This window comes from Onychomys torridus, chromosome 2, assembly GCF_903995425.1.
Source record: "Onychomys torridus chromosome 2, mOncTor1.1, whole genome shotgun sequence".
Classification (NCBI taxonomy): Eukaryota; Metazoa; Chordata; class Mammalia; order Rodentia; family Cricetidae; genus Onychomys; species Onychomys torridus.
Window position 1 is genome coordinate 152,712,991 of NC_050444.1, and position 17,477 is coordinate 152,730,467.

The following is a 17,477-nucleotide window of genomic DNA, read 5'->3' on the forward strand; positions in this document are numbered from 1 at the left end:
CAGGAACATGCCAACATACCAGGTTTTTGTAATACTGTGCTCTAATCCAGGGCTTCACACGTGCCAGCAGGCACTGAACCACATAGTTTAATCATGTCCACCAAAGGCCCACTGTGATTGACTGGGAGGCTTTCCTCAGGACAGTGCCGCTGGGAGGCAGAACCTTCAGGAGGTGGAGCCAGATGAGAGGTACTGAAGTCACTGAGGCTGTACCCTCAGAACTCTGCAAGCTGCAGGATTTGACTCTTGGTGGAAGCAACTGGCCACCCCCACACAGCTAGCATGCTGGTGGTTTCGTTGTTTTGCTACACTGGAGATCAACTCCAGGGTTTCACACAAGCTAAGCTAAGCTCCTTAGCACACACTCCTCTTTGCTTTAAGGCAAGGAAAGGTGGTTTCTCTCAGTTTGCAGATGAGAACGACTATCATGGTTGCCCACATAGTACCAAGCAGAGCTCATTTCCTGGGTGTGTGCATTGTTCCGGTTTTCAGGGCCAGTGCTCTCAAGAGAAACTTGGCTCCCCAAAAAGTCTGAGGTCAGCTTGGATGCCAGACCCTGTTCATTCATATACATACATACATACATACATACATACATACATACATACATACATACGTACATTCCTCAAGAGTAGAAATTTGTGTTCATTTTGTTCCCAGTGTGTGGCACAGAGCCAATGTCACATAAACATGCCTATGTGAATGGAGGGATCACATTGGAAAGAGTGGAGTTTGGGGGCAAGAACCAGCATATGGAACACATTGGGCAAGAAGGGCAGGACAGGAGAGGAGGCTCCAGGGTGGGCAGAAGCAGACACAGGGTTAGTCAGGCCATGGAAAGGGAGGTGCTAGAAAGGAAGACCTGTTAAACAAGGGATGATGGCCAGGTGGTGGTGGCACACGCCTTTAATCCCAGCACTCGGGAGGCAGAGCCAGGTGGATCTCTGTGAGTTTGAGGCCAGCCTGGCCTACAGAGTGAGATCCAGGACAGGCACCAAAGATACATGGAGAAACCATGTATCAAAAAACCAAAAGAAAAAAAGAAAAAGAAAAAAGAAATAGCCCCATCAAGAGAGGACAGTAGCTAAGACCTGGGTTCTGTGAGGAACGGAGAGAAGTCTGCATTTGACCGTTGTCTGGGATTCTGGGCTCCTTGTCAGAAACTGGGCGTGGGTTTGTGGACCTATTTTAGTGAGACTTTCCTTAAAGGGCAAATCCAGTTTGCCCGTTAATGTTTCCACCTGACTCTAAGAGGGACGGGACAATGTAAATTAGACCCCAGCCTCTCCAGAAGCGACAATGACCAAACACTTGGAAGACCCACTGCTTCCTGGACTTGGCTTGTGGTCGGAAGCCTTGTATTCTAAAGGTGTCTCTCCTCATTTCCATCCCCAAGGCTACTTCCAAAGCTGGCTGGACAAGTTGTGACAGCCATCTCACAGGCTGTCTCCAGCTTCCAGCTCCAGCCTCAGCAGGGTGGCCTTATGAACATCTCCCAATCTAGACCCAGTCTTGTCTCCTTTCTGCAGAAGCCTTTAGCCATTGCCTGACACTTCCAGGATGGTCCCCAACTCCACACCACAGTCAGCAAGGCCCTCTTCCATTTCATGCTTCCCCCGCCACATGCGAGCTTCCTGGTTAGCTGAGGCATAACAGGACCCTTCCCTTTGCCTAGCAAACCTTCCCTAGCTTCTTGCATGTGGTTCATTCTCCCTCGGTCCCCGCTAGATCTGGTGCTTTGCCTCCAAAGGCCCAGGGACCTGCCATGCTCCAGGTGCTTTGTGCTCCGTTCCTGCCCAATAAGAAACCCACTGCTGGCTGCTCTGATGTTTGCCTGTCTCCTGCAGCTACACTTAAAAAAAAAATACAAATTAGGGCCTGGAGACATGGCCCAGTAGTTCAGAGCACTTGCTTCTCTAGCAGAGGACCAGAGGTTGGTTCCCAGCATCCATGTCAGGACTAAAGGGCCAGGACTTTGTCCGTCCGCTTTTGCGTCCTGGCCTCATCCACAGAGACTAGCATAATGGCAGCAGCTCAAAGCCCGCCAAATTTGGCCCTGGCACCACTGATGTACTCTTCGGCCAGACCAATGGCTAATATGCTTACTATGAAATGAGAATTCCCAGGACAGACAGCATTTTCTTGAGCACACAGGCCTATGGGAGCTTTCTCCTCTCAGTACAGAGGGGATACACGACTTGCTAGGGAACCGACTAGTAAGTTGTTTCCAAAGAAGGCAAAAGGACGAACTCCTGAGGAAACAGCCGGGGACCTGTTAGTAAGGGAATAGTCTCTCTGCCATGATGCTCCTGAAACAGACAGAAGCTTCCAAATATGAGCTACCAATTGGATGGAAGCCTGCTTGTCCTGAGCCTGACTTCTCCCTCCCGGTCCAGTGGAGATGTGGAATACAGACCATGTCAGGAGGCAGCCAACCTGAGATCTTGAAGGGAGGAGGTTCCTAATCGATGACTAGGCACAACACAGCCCCGGTAAATGTCACCGGTAAAGTATGGCTTTAAGGCTTTCTGAACAATTCGAAAGCGACCTTGGAGAACGAACGGAGAAGACTCCATAAGGGAAATGTGTGTATTGCTGTGGAACAAATGATCCTCAAGCACAGCAGCTTAAAGCAGCATTTCAGCAGGGTGGGGTGGCACATGTCGGTGACCCCAGCATTTGGGAGGCAAGAGGATCAGAAGTTCAAGGTTCATCTTTGCTACATAGTACGTCCCAGGCATGCCTGGGTTTCATGAGAAGCCGGTTTTAAAAACAAAAACTAAAAGTACACTTTAGCTTTAGAAAAGGAAGGTCTTCCGGGGCCAGAGCCACAGCAGAACTGAAACCCGCCTTGTCCTGTTCGGGTGGCTGCAACAAAGCTAGGGACGCCTCATGAGCGAGGTTTAGTGTTCATGGACCCAGAGACCGAGAGGCCCGGGCAGGAAAGTCTGCAGATATAGTGTGAGGTAAGGCTGTCCTTTCTGGCTCAGAGATGGCTGTGCCTTTTCCTGTCATGACAGGGGTAGAGGGTGTCTCTCTTGTCTCTTTTTAAATATTTTTTAAAGTCTATTTGGTGTGGTTATTTTGCCTGGACGGCTGCCTGTGCATCAAATGCATGCCCGGTACCCACAGGAGCCAGAAGAGGGTATCGGATCTCCTAGAACTGGAGCAACAAACTGTTGTGAGGCACCATGTGGGTGCTAGGAATCAGCTTTGAGTCCTCTAGTCCTCTGCAAGGGCAGCCAGTGCTCTTAACCACTCTCCAGCCCCCTATTATTATTAGCATCTTTTTTTTTTTTTTTTGATACAGGGTCTCTCCACATAGCCCTGGCTATCCTGGAACTCACCATGTAGACCAGGCTGCCCTCAAACTCACAGATATTATTAGCGTCTTAATGGTGTAGGTCTGTTACTTGCTTGAGGGCTCTCAAGTTTCACAGACTTAACTTATCCCAGGTGTTTTTTTGCGCCCCCACCCCACCCCCAAGCAAGAGCTCCCAGTCTGGGCTCCTTCTTTTTCACTCATTCGACATGGAGTGTGTTCTGTCCTTCTTCCTCCACAGTCAAGGTGGGAGGGTCCCCAGGGACTGGGGAGGAGGTGGGAAGGGGGAAATTACTTCAGAGGTCTGGAAGCTTTTATGAGCATGGATCTCCCTTAGTCAGATGAAGAACCCATCAGAATGCCTCTGGAGGCTGCTGTGAAGGTGTTCTGGAACAGCTGGTGAGTCTGATGAGGTGTTGGCCCCAGGTGCTGTCAGCTGGGCGGCTCTCAGAGCTGGTCTGGTCCCTGCTGCTGTCCTGGTCTGAGGTCAGGTGTGGCTCATCATGCGGACACCTTGTTGAGCAGTAGACTTCATGCGCATTTGCACCTTTGTCCTGCATCCCTGCGGCCACAGGCAACCACGCTGGCTATTCCTCTCATGTGGTGGCAAAGCCTGAGGCCTGGATGGAAGCACTCCTATCTGAGTCCCTGCACGTGGTCTGTCTGTCTTCAAGAAGTTGCCTTGGGATCTGGAGAGATGGCTCAGTGGTTAAAAATACTGGCTGCTCTTGAGAGGACTCAGGTTTGATTCCCAGCACCCACATGGTGGGCTCACAACTGTCTGTAAATTTAGTCCCAGAGGATCTCATGCCCTCTTCTGACCTATGAGGGCAGCAGACTATCATGTAAACACTTACACACATTTGAGCAAACACTTATACATTAAAAACAAATATTAAAAAAATAGCAGTTACCTGGTCTCACAGAGTGGTGTATTGAAACCCAAGGGCTTAGTTAAGGCAATCTTGCCTTTGTGGATCACTTGCTACATTAAAAAAAAAAAAAAAAAAAAAAGAGTGGGTGGGGCTGGCAAGATGGCTCAGCCAATTAAGGTATCTGCCATCAGGCCTGACAGTCTGAGTTTGATCCCTAGGATCCACGTGGGAAGAAGTAGAGAACTAAGTTCTGTTAGTTGTTCTCTGATCCCTACATATACACCACGAACACATGCACACACAACACACACACACACACTCACACACTACACACACACATCACACATACACACACACTCACACACTACACACACACACCACACACTACACACACACACCACACACACACACATATACCACGAACACATGCACACACCACACACACACACTACACACACACTCACATACCATAGCTTGCACGCACAAAAACACTCCAAATAATTTTTTTTTTTGGTTTTTTCAAGACAGGGTTCCTCTGTGCTGTTTTGGTGCCTATCCTGGAACTTGCTCTGTAGACCAGGCTGGCCTCAAACTCACAAAAATCCACTTGGCTCTGCCTCCCGAGTGCTGGGATTAAAGGTGTGTGCCACCACCGCCTGGCTAAAAAAATTTAATTAAACAAAAAATTTAATTAAAGAAGATGGAGCTGTAGCTCAGTGAAACATGCTTACCTAACATACAAGGCTCTGTTTCAGATTCCCAGCACCCCACGAACTGGTCATGGTGGTACACACATATAATCCTAGCACTTAAGAATGTTTTCAATGCAAGTCTCATCGATGATGTGTTTAAGCCCTGGAACCCATGCTATGAAAGGAAAGAACTGCAAGGTGTTTTCTCAGCTGCACAAGCATGCTGTGGCACGTGTACACACACACACACACACACACACACACACACACACACACTCTCTCTCTCTCTCTCTCTCTCTCTCTCTCTCTAATAATAATAATAATAATAAAGAAAAATTTAAAATGTCGAGCAAAACACATTTAAATAGAACCATTTTGTAGGCTGTTGAAAGTCTCATGGGCCCTAGGCCTGCGCTTACTGTGCCTTATAGAGAATTTGGCCCTGGCAGGGGTGAGTGATAGGGCTGTGAGTGCATTTCTGGCAGGAGTGAATATAGGGCTGTGAGTGCATCCCAGGCTACATGAAGATAAAACCACATCACTCGGAGAAGTGAGAAGCATGAGTCCTGGGATAGGACTATCTAGGTTTCAATCCTGCTCTGTGGCCTTGAACAACTTACTCAACCTCTCTGGGCCTCTGTTGCTACATATAAACTGTGGGTCAAAATAATTCCTTCCTCATAAGATTATTTAGGGGATTTGTGTGGAATAGTAAGTAGATGACCTAGGCTAGACCAGAGTGCAGTCAGTGCAATAGGACTCAAGTAGAGCCAGCACCCTGTACCTATTCCATGCTGAGGTCTCTACACTCTCTTTAAGATGTTGGGCTTCTCTGTAAAAAATGTCATTAAAAAAGAACAATGAGGGCACCCCTGTTTTGATCCAGTCTGGTCATCTATAGACAGGAACACTCCTGGGACAATGAATCTTCCTGGAGCCAAGGCTTCTCACCTGAGGAGCGGTGGCTAGTGCAGGTGTCAAAGTCAGGATGGCGGTGTCATCTACACAGTGCCCTTTATTTCCTAGGGAAGCCTCCTGGGTCACACTGAGAAGCTCAGCTTCCTGCCCACTAGGAGTTGAGCTCTCCTGTTTCATGGGTGCTGGAGAAGACTTTTAATGTGGTTAGATGGTATTCCTGGGTGCTAGAACATCTGGTCATTCCTAACATAGATGTCTTTGAGCATCACTTGCTAAATTCTGCTTCATCTTCCTTTACAGGTCTGGGGGTTAGGCTTGGGGAACAGCCAGGTCTAGACCGCTGATGAGTCTGCGTGGTCATAGTAATTCGACTCTTTCCCCAGTCTGCAATGGTAGGTCTGGGCCAACAGGGAATTCATAACATATCCAGAGAGAATTTGCCAGGCTCTTTGTTCTGTTGAGTAGACAAGAAACACACCATTCTGGTTTCTTTTTTTAAAAAAATTACTTATTCATGTATATGAGTGCTCTGTCTTCATGCACACCAGAAGAAGGAATCTGATCCCATTATAGAAGGTTGTGAGCCTCCATGTGGCTGCTGGGAGATGAACTCAGAACCTCAGTCAAGTGCTCTTAACCAATGAGCCACCATTCTGGTATCTGAGCAATGTCCATTTGCAGATATGAAGGAGTCAGCTCATTGGTGGTGCACACCTGTGATTCCAGCATTGGTAAGGTAGAGGCAGGAGAATCAGAAGTTGAAGGTCATCCTCACCTACAAATTCCCAGCCAGTTTGAGCACAAGAGATGCCGTCTCAAAAAATCAACAAGAACTACTGGACGTGGTGGGCATCACTTTGATCCCAGTACTTGAGAAACACAGGCAGCCTGATCTCTGTTTCAAGCTAGCTTGGTCTATGTTGTGAGTTTGAGGTGCACAGAAGTACACAGTGATACCTTGTCTCAACCTCCCTCCCAAACCAAAAGAACAAACCAAGGAGAAAAATAAACAGAAACAAAACCACAAAGAAAAATGAACAACAACAAAATACCAAAAGAAGCTGGAAGCTGTCTAAAGAACCAAATGAAGACTAGATGCAGAGAAAATCCCAGGAAACAAACCCCAGAAGACCTGTGTAGATGTAATTCTAAACAGTCTTATTAAATAAGAAACACAGAGCCAAATGCAGAATTAAAAGCCCAAGAGGTCAGAGCAGTAGGTAGCTGGGAGCTGAGACTTAAAACTGCCTTCTTACCCTTCCTGCCGCTGCTGTCCTTCCTCTCAGAAAGAGGCCTACTTCCTGTGTATCTGCCTTTTTACTGACTTTCTGTTCTGCCTTCTCATTGGTTGTAAACTCAACCACATGACCTCCTTGTCACTGCCTGTCTATACAGACCTCCAGGTCTTCTATGGTTGGTATTGAGATTAAAGGCGTGTGTCTCCACGCTGGCTGTATCCTTGAACACACAGAGATCTGCCTGTCATGTGATCAGGATTAAAGGTGTGTGCCACCACTGCCTGGCTTCTGCTATGGCTTGCTATTAGCTCTGACCCCTGGGCAACTTGATTTATTAACATACAAATAAAATCACATTTCAGTACAAATAAATATCAACCTAGACCTGACCACCCAACCAGGAGCCCCGCATCAGCTCCCTGCTCCTCCAACACTGAAGTCACTGGTGACACATGGCTAAGTGTGATGAGGCCAAACTGAGGTATGCTGAACCTGGACAACACACACCATATCTGGAAGATCCAGACTGGAAGGAAAATTGTAGCCTGATAAGGTAGTGTCATCCCAGGGCTGGGAGGCTGGATCAAGAGCATGACAAACTCTAGCCCACTAGGGCTACATGGAAGCCAGGTCATAGGGGAAGAACATTAGTTGTGAAAGCAAGAGGGACCTGAGTTCGAATCACATAAAATGGCCATAATAAACAAATAAATAAAAATGATAGTAATAAAGGACAACACTTGACTTTTGGTCTCCCACATGCATGCACACGTTACACACACACACACACACACACACACACACACTTACACACACACGTACATACGCGTAAAATTTTTTAAAATATTTACTTTTATTTTATGTGTATTGGTGTTTTGCCTGAACATGTGTCTGTCAGATCCCAAGGACCAGAAGTTACAGACAGTTGTGAGCTGCCATGTGGGGACTGAACTTTGAACCTGGGTGCTGTGGAAGAACAGCCAGTGCTCTTAACTGCTAAGACATCCCTCTAGCCCCTGTAAAACTTTTGAGACAGGGTGTCACCATTCAGCCCTGGCTGTCCTGGAACCCACCACTACTCCTCCTGTCTTAACTGGTCCAGTGGGGCTGGAGAGATGGCTCAGTGGGGAAAAGCACCTGCTGCTCTGAAGGGCCGGGTTTGATTCCCAGCATCCACATGGTGGCTCACAACCACTTGTAACTCAAGTTTGTAGGGACCCACATCCTTTTTGGTCTCTGAGGGCTCCTACATGTATATGCTACACATATACCCCTACAGCTCACACATATGCACATAAATTAAAAAATAAATCTTTTGAAAAGAGAGAGGGGGTCTGGAGAGGTGACTCCGTGGTTAAGAGGGGCGGGCATGGTGGCACACGCCTTTAGTCCTAGCATTTGAGAGGCAGAGGCTTCTGTGAGTCCAAAGCCAGCCTGATCTACATAGTTCCTGGGAAGTTATCACTACATAGAGAAGTCCTGTCTCAAAAACAAAACAGAACACAACAAAAAGCCTGCTGCTGCTCTATCAATAGACCCAGATTCAGATGTGAGCAGCCTGGGCAGCTCATGGCTGCCTGTCTCCAGCTCCATAGAGTCCCCCTTCTGGACTCCAAAGGCACCTGCAACACACAGGGCCATTCACATACACAGATACACATGAATACTCACAAACAAAAATAATTATTTTTCTTGCTTGATAACTGTTTTGTTATATATAATTTTACTATGTTAAAGTAAAAATCTTCCTTTTTGATTAGAAAGAAAAGGGGAAGTACTGTGGAATGTCTTTCTGTATGCTGTGAATATATGTGGCTCCCATTGGATACTAAATAAAGTTGTTTTGGCCTATGGCAAGAAAGCTTGCCAGGTGGTGGTGGCACACCCTGTAATCCCAGCACTTGGGAGGCAGAGGCAGGTGGATCTCTTTGAGTTCAAGGCCAGCCTGGTCTACAGAGCGAGATCCAGGAAAGGCTCCAAAGCTACAGGCAGGAAATCCAAGCAGAGATATAGAGAGAAGGGCAAAGTTGAGAGAGACTGAGCTGCCACCCAAAGAGTAACAAGATACCAGCAGACTGGTAATGTCACGCCACATGGCAACATGTAGATTAATAGGAATAGGTTAATTTAAGATGAAAGAGCTAGGTAGCAAGAAGCTGAAGCCATAGGCCATACAGTTTGTCATTTAAAAAAAATTATTTTTAAAAGGGTCTGTTTTCTCCTTCACTGTGTTGAGGCAGTCTTCTCTTGTGTCTGCTGGGCTGTGTGCTCCACACTGGCCGACCTGTGAGCTTCTAGCTAATTCTCCTGTCTCTCTCTCATTTTGTCTCTTATCTCATTTTGCTGGGTATGGGCCATAGAACTCAGACCTTCAGGCTTTTGGGCTAATGGCTCTGTCTGTCATCTTCTCAGTCCATTGGTCCCTTAATTTTAAAAAAAATGTCATTCATTTATCTTCTACTGTGTCTTAGTTAAGGTTTCTATTGCTGTGAAGAGACACCATGACCATGGCAACTCTTAGAAAGAGTTAAGGGGGTGGCTCGCTTCCAGTTTCAGAGTTCATGACGGGAAGCATGGTGGCATGCAGGCAGGTGTGGTGTCTTAGCTGAGAGTGCTACGTCTTACAGGCAACAGGAAGTCAACTGAGCATAGGAAACCTCAAAACCTGTTCCCACAGTGACACACTTCCTCTAACAAGTCCATACCCCCTCCAACAAAGCCACACCTCCCAATAGTGCCACTCCCTACAAGATTATGGGGCCAATTACATTCAAACTACCACATACTAGTTGACCAATTTCACCTCTATGGTGTCTTTTTTGTTTGTTTGTTTATATAATCTGATCATTAAAACCAAAAGATCTATAATATTGAGCTGGATTTTTTTTGTATTTTTGTGGGGGTGGTGGTCAATGTTAAGATATTGTAATATTGTCTATAATGGCAAGATTTAACTGGCAAGCTTGTTTTTGTTGTTTTTCAGTTTTGCAGCGCACACACAATGGATAAATATAACCACAATGACAACTCCCTGTGGCCTGGTAACATCAGCAAGACTGCATTGCTCACTGTTTGTGGCCAGGCTGGCATGAACAGATCTGCCATGTGTATGAAAGTGTACTACATACCATTATGTTTGGTGACGACCCAGCCCCCTCCCCTGCCAGTCAAGATGGGAGGTGCTGTGGGGCAGGGAGTAGGAGAATCCTCGGCCAAGGCCAAGGTAATCCCTTGGTTTTTCTTTTGTTTAGATTTGTTTGCTTATTTGTTTATAAGATTTACTTTTAGATATTTTCAGTTACAAGCATGGTGTTTCATGGAGGCCAAAGGCATTGGGTCCCATTGAGCTACTGTTACAGGCAGTTTTGAACTGCCTGATATGGGTGCTGGGAACCAAATTCAGATCCTCTGGAAGAGCAATACATGCTCTTAAATGGCTGAGTGACCTTCCCAGCTACTTTTTTGTTTTTAGATTTTTAAAAATTACATTTTCTTGGGTTAAGAGCACCTGCTGCTCTTGCAGAGGACCTGGGTTTGGTTCCCACCACTTGCATGGTGGCTCACAACCATCTGTAACTATCGTTCCAGGGGATCCAATACCCTCTTTTCCCTCTAGGCACCTGTCATGCTCTTGGTACACATACGAACACGCATGTGAAACCCTCATACACATAATAAAACTCACAAAATGTATTGATTTACTCTTTCCCTCCGTGTGTGTGTGTGTGTGTGTGTGTGTGTGTGTGTGTGTGTGTGTTTTCAGAGAACATTGAGCACTCTCAGAATGGCAGGGAAAGCACACACAGGCTGTTGGTTAGTATCAGAAAAAGAGACAAAAAAAAAAAAAAGAAAGAAAAGAAAAAGGGCCGGGAGGTGGTAGCGCACACCTTTAATCCCAGTACTTGGGAGGCAGAGGCAGGTGGACCTCTGTGAGTTCAACAGCCAGGGTCACACACACACACACACACACACACACACACACACACACACACACACACACACACACACACACACACCTGTCTCAAAAAACACAACAACAACAAAGTAGGAAAAGGAAAAGTTGTGTTTTTAAAGTTAGAATTCAGGAATGCTATCAGGCAACATGTGTCACAGTAAAGGTCTGTGAGCGATGCTTCCTGTTACATGATGTAGCCCAGGCTATGCAGTAGTTGACCTGGAACTTCTGATCCCCTTGCCTCTACCTCCCAAATGCTGAAATTATAGATGCTTTGCATGGGCCTGAGGATGGGACCCAGGGCTCATTCATGCTAGACGAACACCCTAATATCTGCTTCTCTCTTTAATTTTCTTTTTGTACTTAAAAAAAAAAATGTAGCCCAGGCTGACCTTCAATTCATCATCCTCCAACCTCAGTCTGTCCAGCTCTGGGATTATGGGAATGTACCCCCATGCCCAGTGTTACTTATTCTACTTAGAAAATGAAGTGTCACTGTTGGGGTGGTGCATGCCTTTAATCCCAGCACTGGGGGAGGGGGGAGCGGGCGGTGTGCGGGTCAGAGCCAGGCAGATCTCTGTGAGTTCGAGGCCAGCATGGTCTACAGAGCAAGATCCAGAATAAGCTCCAAAGCTACACAGAGAAACCCTGTCTCGAAAAACAAAACAAAAAACAACAGAAAGAAAGAAAGAAAGAAAGAAAGAAAGGAAGGAAGGAAGGAAGGAAGAAAGAAAGAAAGAAAGAAAGAAAGAAAGAAAGAAAGAAAGAAAGAAAGAAAGAGAAAGAAAATGGAGTATCACAGGATTGAAACTAAGCCTGAGGGCCAGCTTCCTCTTCACACTCAAGTTCTGCTTCCTGATTCTAGCAGTTACATGTTGTTGGTCACAACTGGAAGCAATCAATGATGAACACTAGCTTTGTGTCATTCCTCAGGGTGTCTGTTGGTGGTGAGCTTCAGGTATCCACGGGGCAGGAGCCATCACAGTAACGTCCTAGCTGCTTTATCCCTCCTTTTTAAAAAGTGATTGACTGATTGAGACAGGGTATAATGTATCCCAGGCCATCCTGGAATTCATTATGTAGCCAAAAAATGACCTTGAACTTCTGATCTTCCCTCCTCTGCCTCCTGAGTGCTGGGGTTCTGAGTATGAGCTGCCACACCTACTTTATGGAGTGTTGTGGATGGAATCAGAGCTTTGTGCACGCTAGGCAATCACTCTTCTAAAGGTTATATCCCCAGCCATTTGGTCCCCTCTCTTACTGCTTCCCACAGGACGAGAGGTAACTAATGGATGGGTGGGAGAGAAGGAATTGAACACTCTACACTTGCCCTGGCTTGGATGTGGTCTGTTCCTGCCAAAACTGTTGAAATTCATTTCTGGTGTCACACCACTCACTGAGAGGCAATAGGGCCTGAAGGAGGTGTTGGGGTTACGGGGGCTTGCCCTCATGAAAGGGTTCTCATTATTCGAGCAGGAGGGGTTATTATGAGAGCCGGTTATCTGACCTCTTTGTCTTTCCCTGTTCCCCACTCTGCACCAAAGGTTGAGCCACCTTATGCTTCTTCCCAGAAGCTGAACAGAAGCCAGGGTCAAGCTCTTGGACTTCTAGAACTATGGGCCCAAATAAACCTCTTTCCTTCATAAATTATATGACTTCGGTATTTTGGTCCAGCAACAGAATGCACACTCAGTGTTTCTCTTCCTTTGTTCTCTTGGACAGTGTGTCTAATGCCTTCAGAACTGTAGAGCAGGCTTGACTTCTGAGGCCTAGGTTGGCTCCTGTCCAGCATTGTTTTGGCTTGAGTGGCTAAATCTGCCTAATTTTAGGATGGGCAATTAGATAGACACCCACAACCTATCTCCTTTTTCTGTCGGATTCAATCAGGAAGATGGGTATGTTATTTTCTGGGATCTTCCCATACTCCAGCAACCTCCATAGAGACACATCCAAAGGTGTTATAATCCAAGTAGAGGCCTGGACTTGACAATAAATAGCTATAACACATAATTGATTTCCATCTAATAACAGAAGCACCATACAGTTCAGATTCTGAGTCTCAAAAAGAGGGATGGGAATCCCCAAAACACCGTGTTCTCAAAATCTATGGCTAAAATATTTACACAGGGCCCCAGTGATCTGTAAGTGGTAATTTAGGTTGCACAGCCTGTTCAGACCAAACAGTACTCCTGATTTTTGGAAACTCATCAAGGAATCCATGTTTACTTAGACAACTTGGGTCCCAAGCAGCTCTTGTGTAGGCTGGATTCAATCCAAGGAGAAGCTATGGCTCTGGGACATTCCTCCCTTTCCCAGGACCACTGGAACAGACCTTTCAGCTCTCAGTGGCCCTCAGGAGGGCATCCGATGGTCTGTTCAACTGTCCAGTTCCCAGGCTGGACTGTGAAGCCCACGGACTGTCTCAGAGTTGGGCCTCCTTGGTGATCAACATAGTGAACAGTCCTGGGCATGAAGGTCTCCTTCATTTAACTCCCAAAGGCAGTGCAGACATCAGGGCAAAAGACTGGCCTTGAATTGAACCAGATCATCTTGCAAAAGGTGAGAAACAGACCATAGAGAAGCTGGGAAGACCAAGTCTGAGCATCCAGAAAATACAATCTGTTTCTAGCCAAAGCAAGAAAACAGCCCAGCCTTATTGAAAAGCAATGGAGGGGGGCTGGAGAGGTGGCTCAGTACTTAAGAGCTCTGGCTACTCTTTTAGTGGACCTAGGTTCGATTCCCAGCACTCCCATGGCTGCTAAAAGCCACTATAACTTCAGTCCCAGAGGATCCCACATCCTCTTCTGGCCTTTGTGTGCACCAGGTGTACAAGTGGTGCACGGACATGCACACAGACAAAAACACCCACACAGATACAACTTAAAAACAATAATAAAAAGGAAAGGAAAGAGAAATGATGGAGGTTCAAGTGTGAGCAGGCACAGGCATGGGGCCTATACCTCCAGTGACTGTCAGGAGTGTTTTCCTTGAGTTAATTCATAAAATGAGGTCGGCATGTGAGCAAGCTGAATGGGTGTAACACTGCTGGAGCTGAGTGGGTGAGTGAACAGCAGGGCTTCCTTCAGTCAGCCTCATCCTTCTCCGCTCTAAAGTTCTTTGATGGTTTGGATGGGACAGTTAGTCACCGTCCCTGTCCAAATTAATGGTAGACCAGGAGCTCATCGGTCAAGTCTGACCAATAGAAATAGCCAGTCTTTCTAGGCCACGTGGGTCTTAAGGGTGACCAATCAGAATCCTTCTCTGAGGCTTGGCATACCCAGCGAGACTGGTCAGTATAACCCAAAGTGCAGGAGCTTTTGTATCTGGAGGTTCAGGATCACGAGGCTGGGCAAGTTTGGAGATTCCTCTGAACGTCAGTATCTTCTTCTAGGGAACACTGTTGGGAATAGGGCAGCCTTGCGTGCTTGTGAGAACCAAGTATGTACAGTGCTTGACATGTGGGACTTCAGTAAGTCTCATTGACGACATTTGACACCAAAACTGTATTTCTTCCAACCTTCATCCTTCCTCCACTGCCTGACTTTTCCAGATAATGTCCCATTATGTAGCCAATTATGGCTTGGAGCTCATTGAATAGCCCAGGCTAGCCAATAACTCATGACCCTCCTGCTTCAGCTTCCTGAGTGCTGAGGTCACAGCTGCACACTGCCGTGCTCAGCTTGTAAAACATTTAAGTGCTTAAAAAAATCACCTGTGCTTGTTTAGAATGCCAAAGCACACGCAAGGGGATCAGAGGAGAGAGGTGGTTTAGCTCTATGGTTTGAGCAGATGCCAAAGGAAATTCACCTATTTGGTTAACGATTTGAAACAGTTCCTGCCAACCACGTGCAATGTGGGCAATGCTACTGGGTTCGTGAAAAGAGGCTCTTAATTTTACTATTTGTTTATTTTGTATTTATTTATTTAGAGACAGGATTTCTCCATGTAGCCCTGGCTGTCCTGGAACTCAGAGATCCACCTGCCTCTGCCTCCTGAGTGCTGGGATTGAAGGTGTGCGCCACCACACCTGCCTTAATTTCATTTGAAAGCTGTAAATTGCAAAAGCTGTTTATCTGCATTACAGCAATATTAGCAACTAGAGAGCGAAATATCTTTGGAAATCTCATCAGATGGTTATGGACATCCTCACGAGTTTCTTCCCCATTTTTCACATAAGCACTGGTCTATTTCACATGCCTGTCGCACATTAAGCGATCCACTTACTCCACTCACGAGAATTCACACAAATATCTGACTATTTACATTTCCTTTTTAGGTGTTTTGAGACAGGGTCTTACATAGCCCAGGTTGGCCTAGAACTCTCTATGGAGACAGACTGACCCTGAACTTCTGATCCTTTAGTCTCTGTCTCCCAAGTGCTAGGATGACAGGCCTGCAGCACCAGGCCTTTTTTAGGCAGTGCTGGGGTTTGAACCCAGGGCTTCATGCATGCTAGGCCAGTGCTCTACCCATTGAACCAGATCTTCAAATGGCTCACTTACATTTCAAATGGATCGCTTTGGTCTGCTGGGATAACAGACATGTGCCACCATGGTTGGCATCAGTTTGTGACATCTTGTCATACTTAACAGACTATGACACCTGCTGGGTGCTGAGGATGGTTCTACATGCCAGGGATTCAGCATGGGATCCCATGGAAGAAGTATCCTCAAGGAGGCTGCTGCACTTATTCACAGGAAGACAGATGGTGCAGGTAGAGCGGGCAAGGAAGAAAAACCAACACACAAAAATGCAACTGGTTTAGGTTTATCTGTGGGTTTTTTGTTTGTTTTTTGTTTTTGTTTTGTTTTGTTTTTCGAGACAAGGTTTCTCTGTGTAGCTTTGTACCTTTTCCTGGAACTCACTTGGTAGCCCAGGCTGGCCTCGAACTCACAGAGACCCACCTGGCTCTGCCTCCCCGAGTGCTGGGATTAAAGGTATGCGCCATCACCGCTATCTGTGTTCTATCTATCTATCTATCTATCTATCTATCTATTTATTTATTTATTTATTTATTTATTTAGTGTGTGTGTGTGTGTATGTGTGTCTGCATGTAGGTATGTGCATGTGAGTGCAGGTGACTGCAGAGGACCAAGGCGTATTAATCCCTGGGGTTGGAGTTATAGTTGGTTATGAGGCTGCCTGACACAGGTCCTTGGACCCTAACTCCAGTAGAGCAGCAAGTGTTCTTAACTTCTGACCCATCTCTATAGCCTCCATGGAAGTAGTGCAGTGTATGTCCAAATGTCAGAGAAGGTTCTGTGGTAACAGAAATTGTACATAGTGCTCAGACAAGAATGTAATCTCCACAAGAATATAAGGTTCTGGGGTTGGTGAGATGGCTCAGCAGATAAAGGCACCTGCTTCCAAGCCTGAGGACCTCAGTTTCATCGTTGGAACCCACATGACGGAAGGAGAGGACCAATCCCTGCATGTACACCATGGCACATGTTCACACACAATTTATTTAAAAATATGACCTCTTCCTGGTCTGACGGCACAAGCCTGTAACCCTAGCTATTTCAGAGGCTGAGGCTGCTTCTCAAAATAAAAAGTTAAACCAGGTGTGCTAGTGCACACTTTAATCCTAGCACTTGAGAGGCGAAGGCAGGAAGATACCATGAATTTGTAATGAGTTCCAGACAAACCAGCGACAGACACACTGAGACCTTCTCCAAAAGAGGTGGCTGTGGAGACAGCGCTTAGTATGGTTGAGGTCCTTAGTCCAACCCTTACTGCTGGAAAGAGAGAGAGGGAAAGGAAGAGCCCAGGATCCTGCTCATCCCTGTAGCCCCATTATTCCTCACCGAGTCCTAGTAGGTGTTCAATACATGCTTGTTGACTAAATGAACAGATAGCCACAGTCACAGGCTTGCTGGAGAAATGTCCATTTAGGAGAGCTGGCTGGCCTGGAACTCACTGACATCTGCCTGTCTCTGCCTCCCAAGTGCTGGGATTAAAGATGTGTGCCACCACTGCTGGCTTGGATTCTGTTTCTATTGGCCAACACAGGACACAGTCTTTGTGTTAGGCTCTTTGATTTAGCAGACTGGAAGAGAAGAGAGCAAGGGGTTAAGTTGGAAGAGGAAGTGATTCAGGGTCAGTGAAGAATTCAGGGTCAGCGAAGAAGTCGGCAAAGCATACTGCCTGGAGATTTTCTTGGCATTATAAACACATAGCTGGTTCTGCTCTCTGGACTGGGGCACGCTGAGTCAGGAATTCAAAGAGAATAGCAGGAGGCCAGGAGTGGTAAAGGAATCTGCAGCAGATGCAGATGCCCCAGAGACATGGTGTGACTTAAAGATGCTTCCCTCCATCACTGCCGCTGGCTCAGGGATCAAGGTCAGAGGCAGGCAACCAAATCCAGTTCCCTGGAGTCCCAGACTCAGCCTCTTTCCCAAAGAACATTAGCCTTGTTCCACCCTTGGACTCCACACAAGGCTCAGCTGAGTGTCCCAGGCGGAGGGTGTGTGAAGA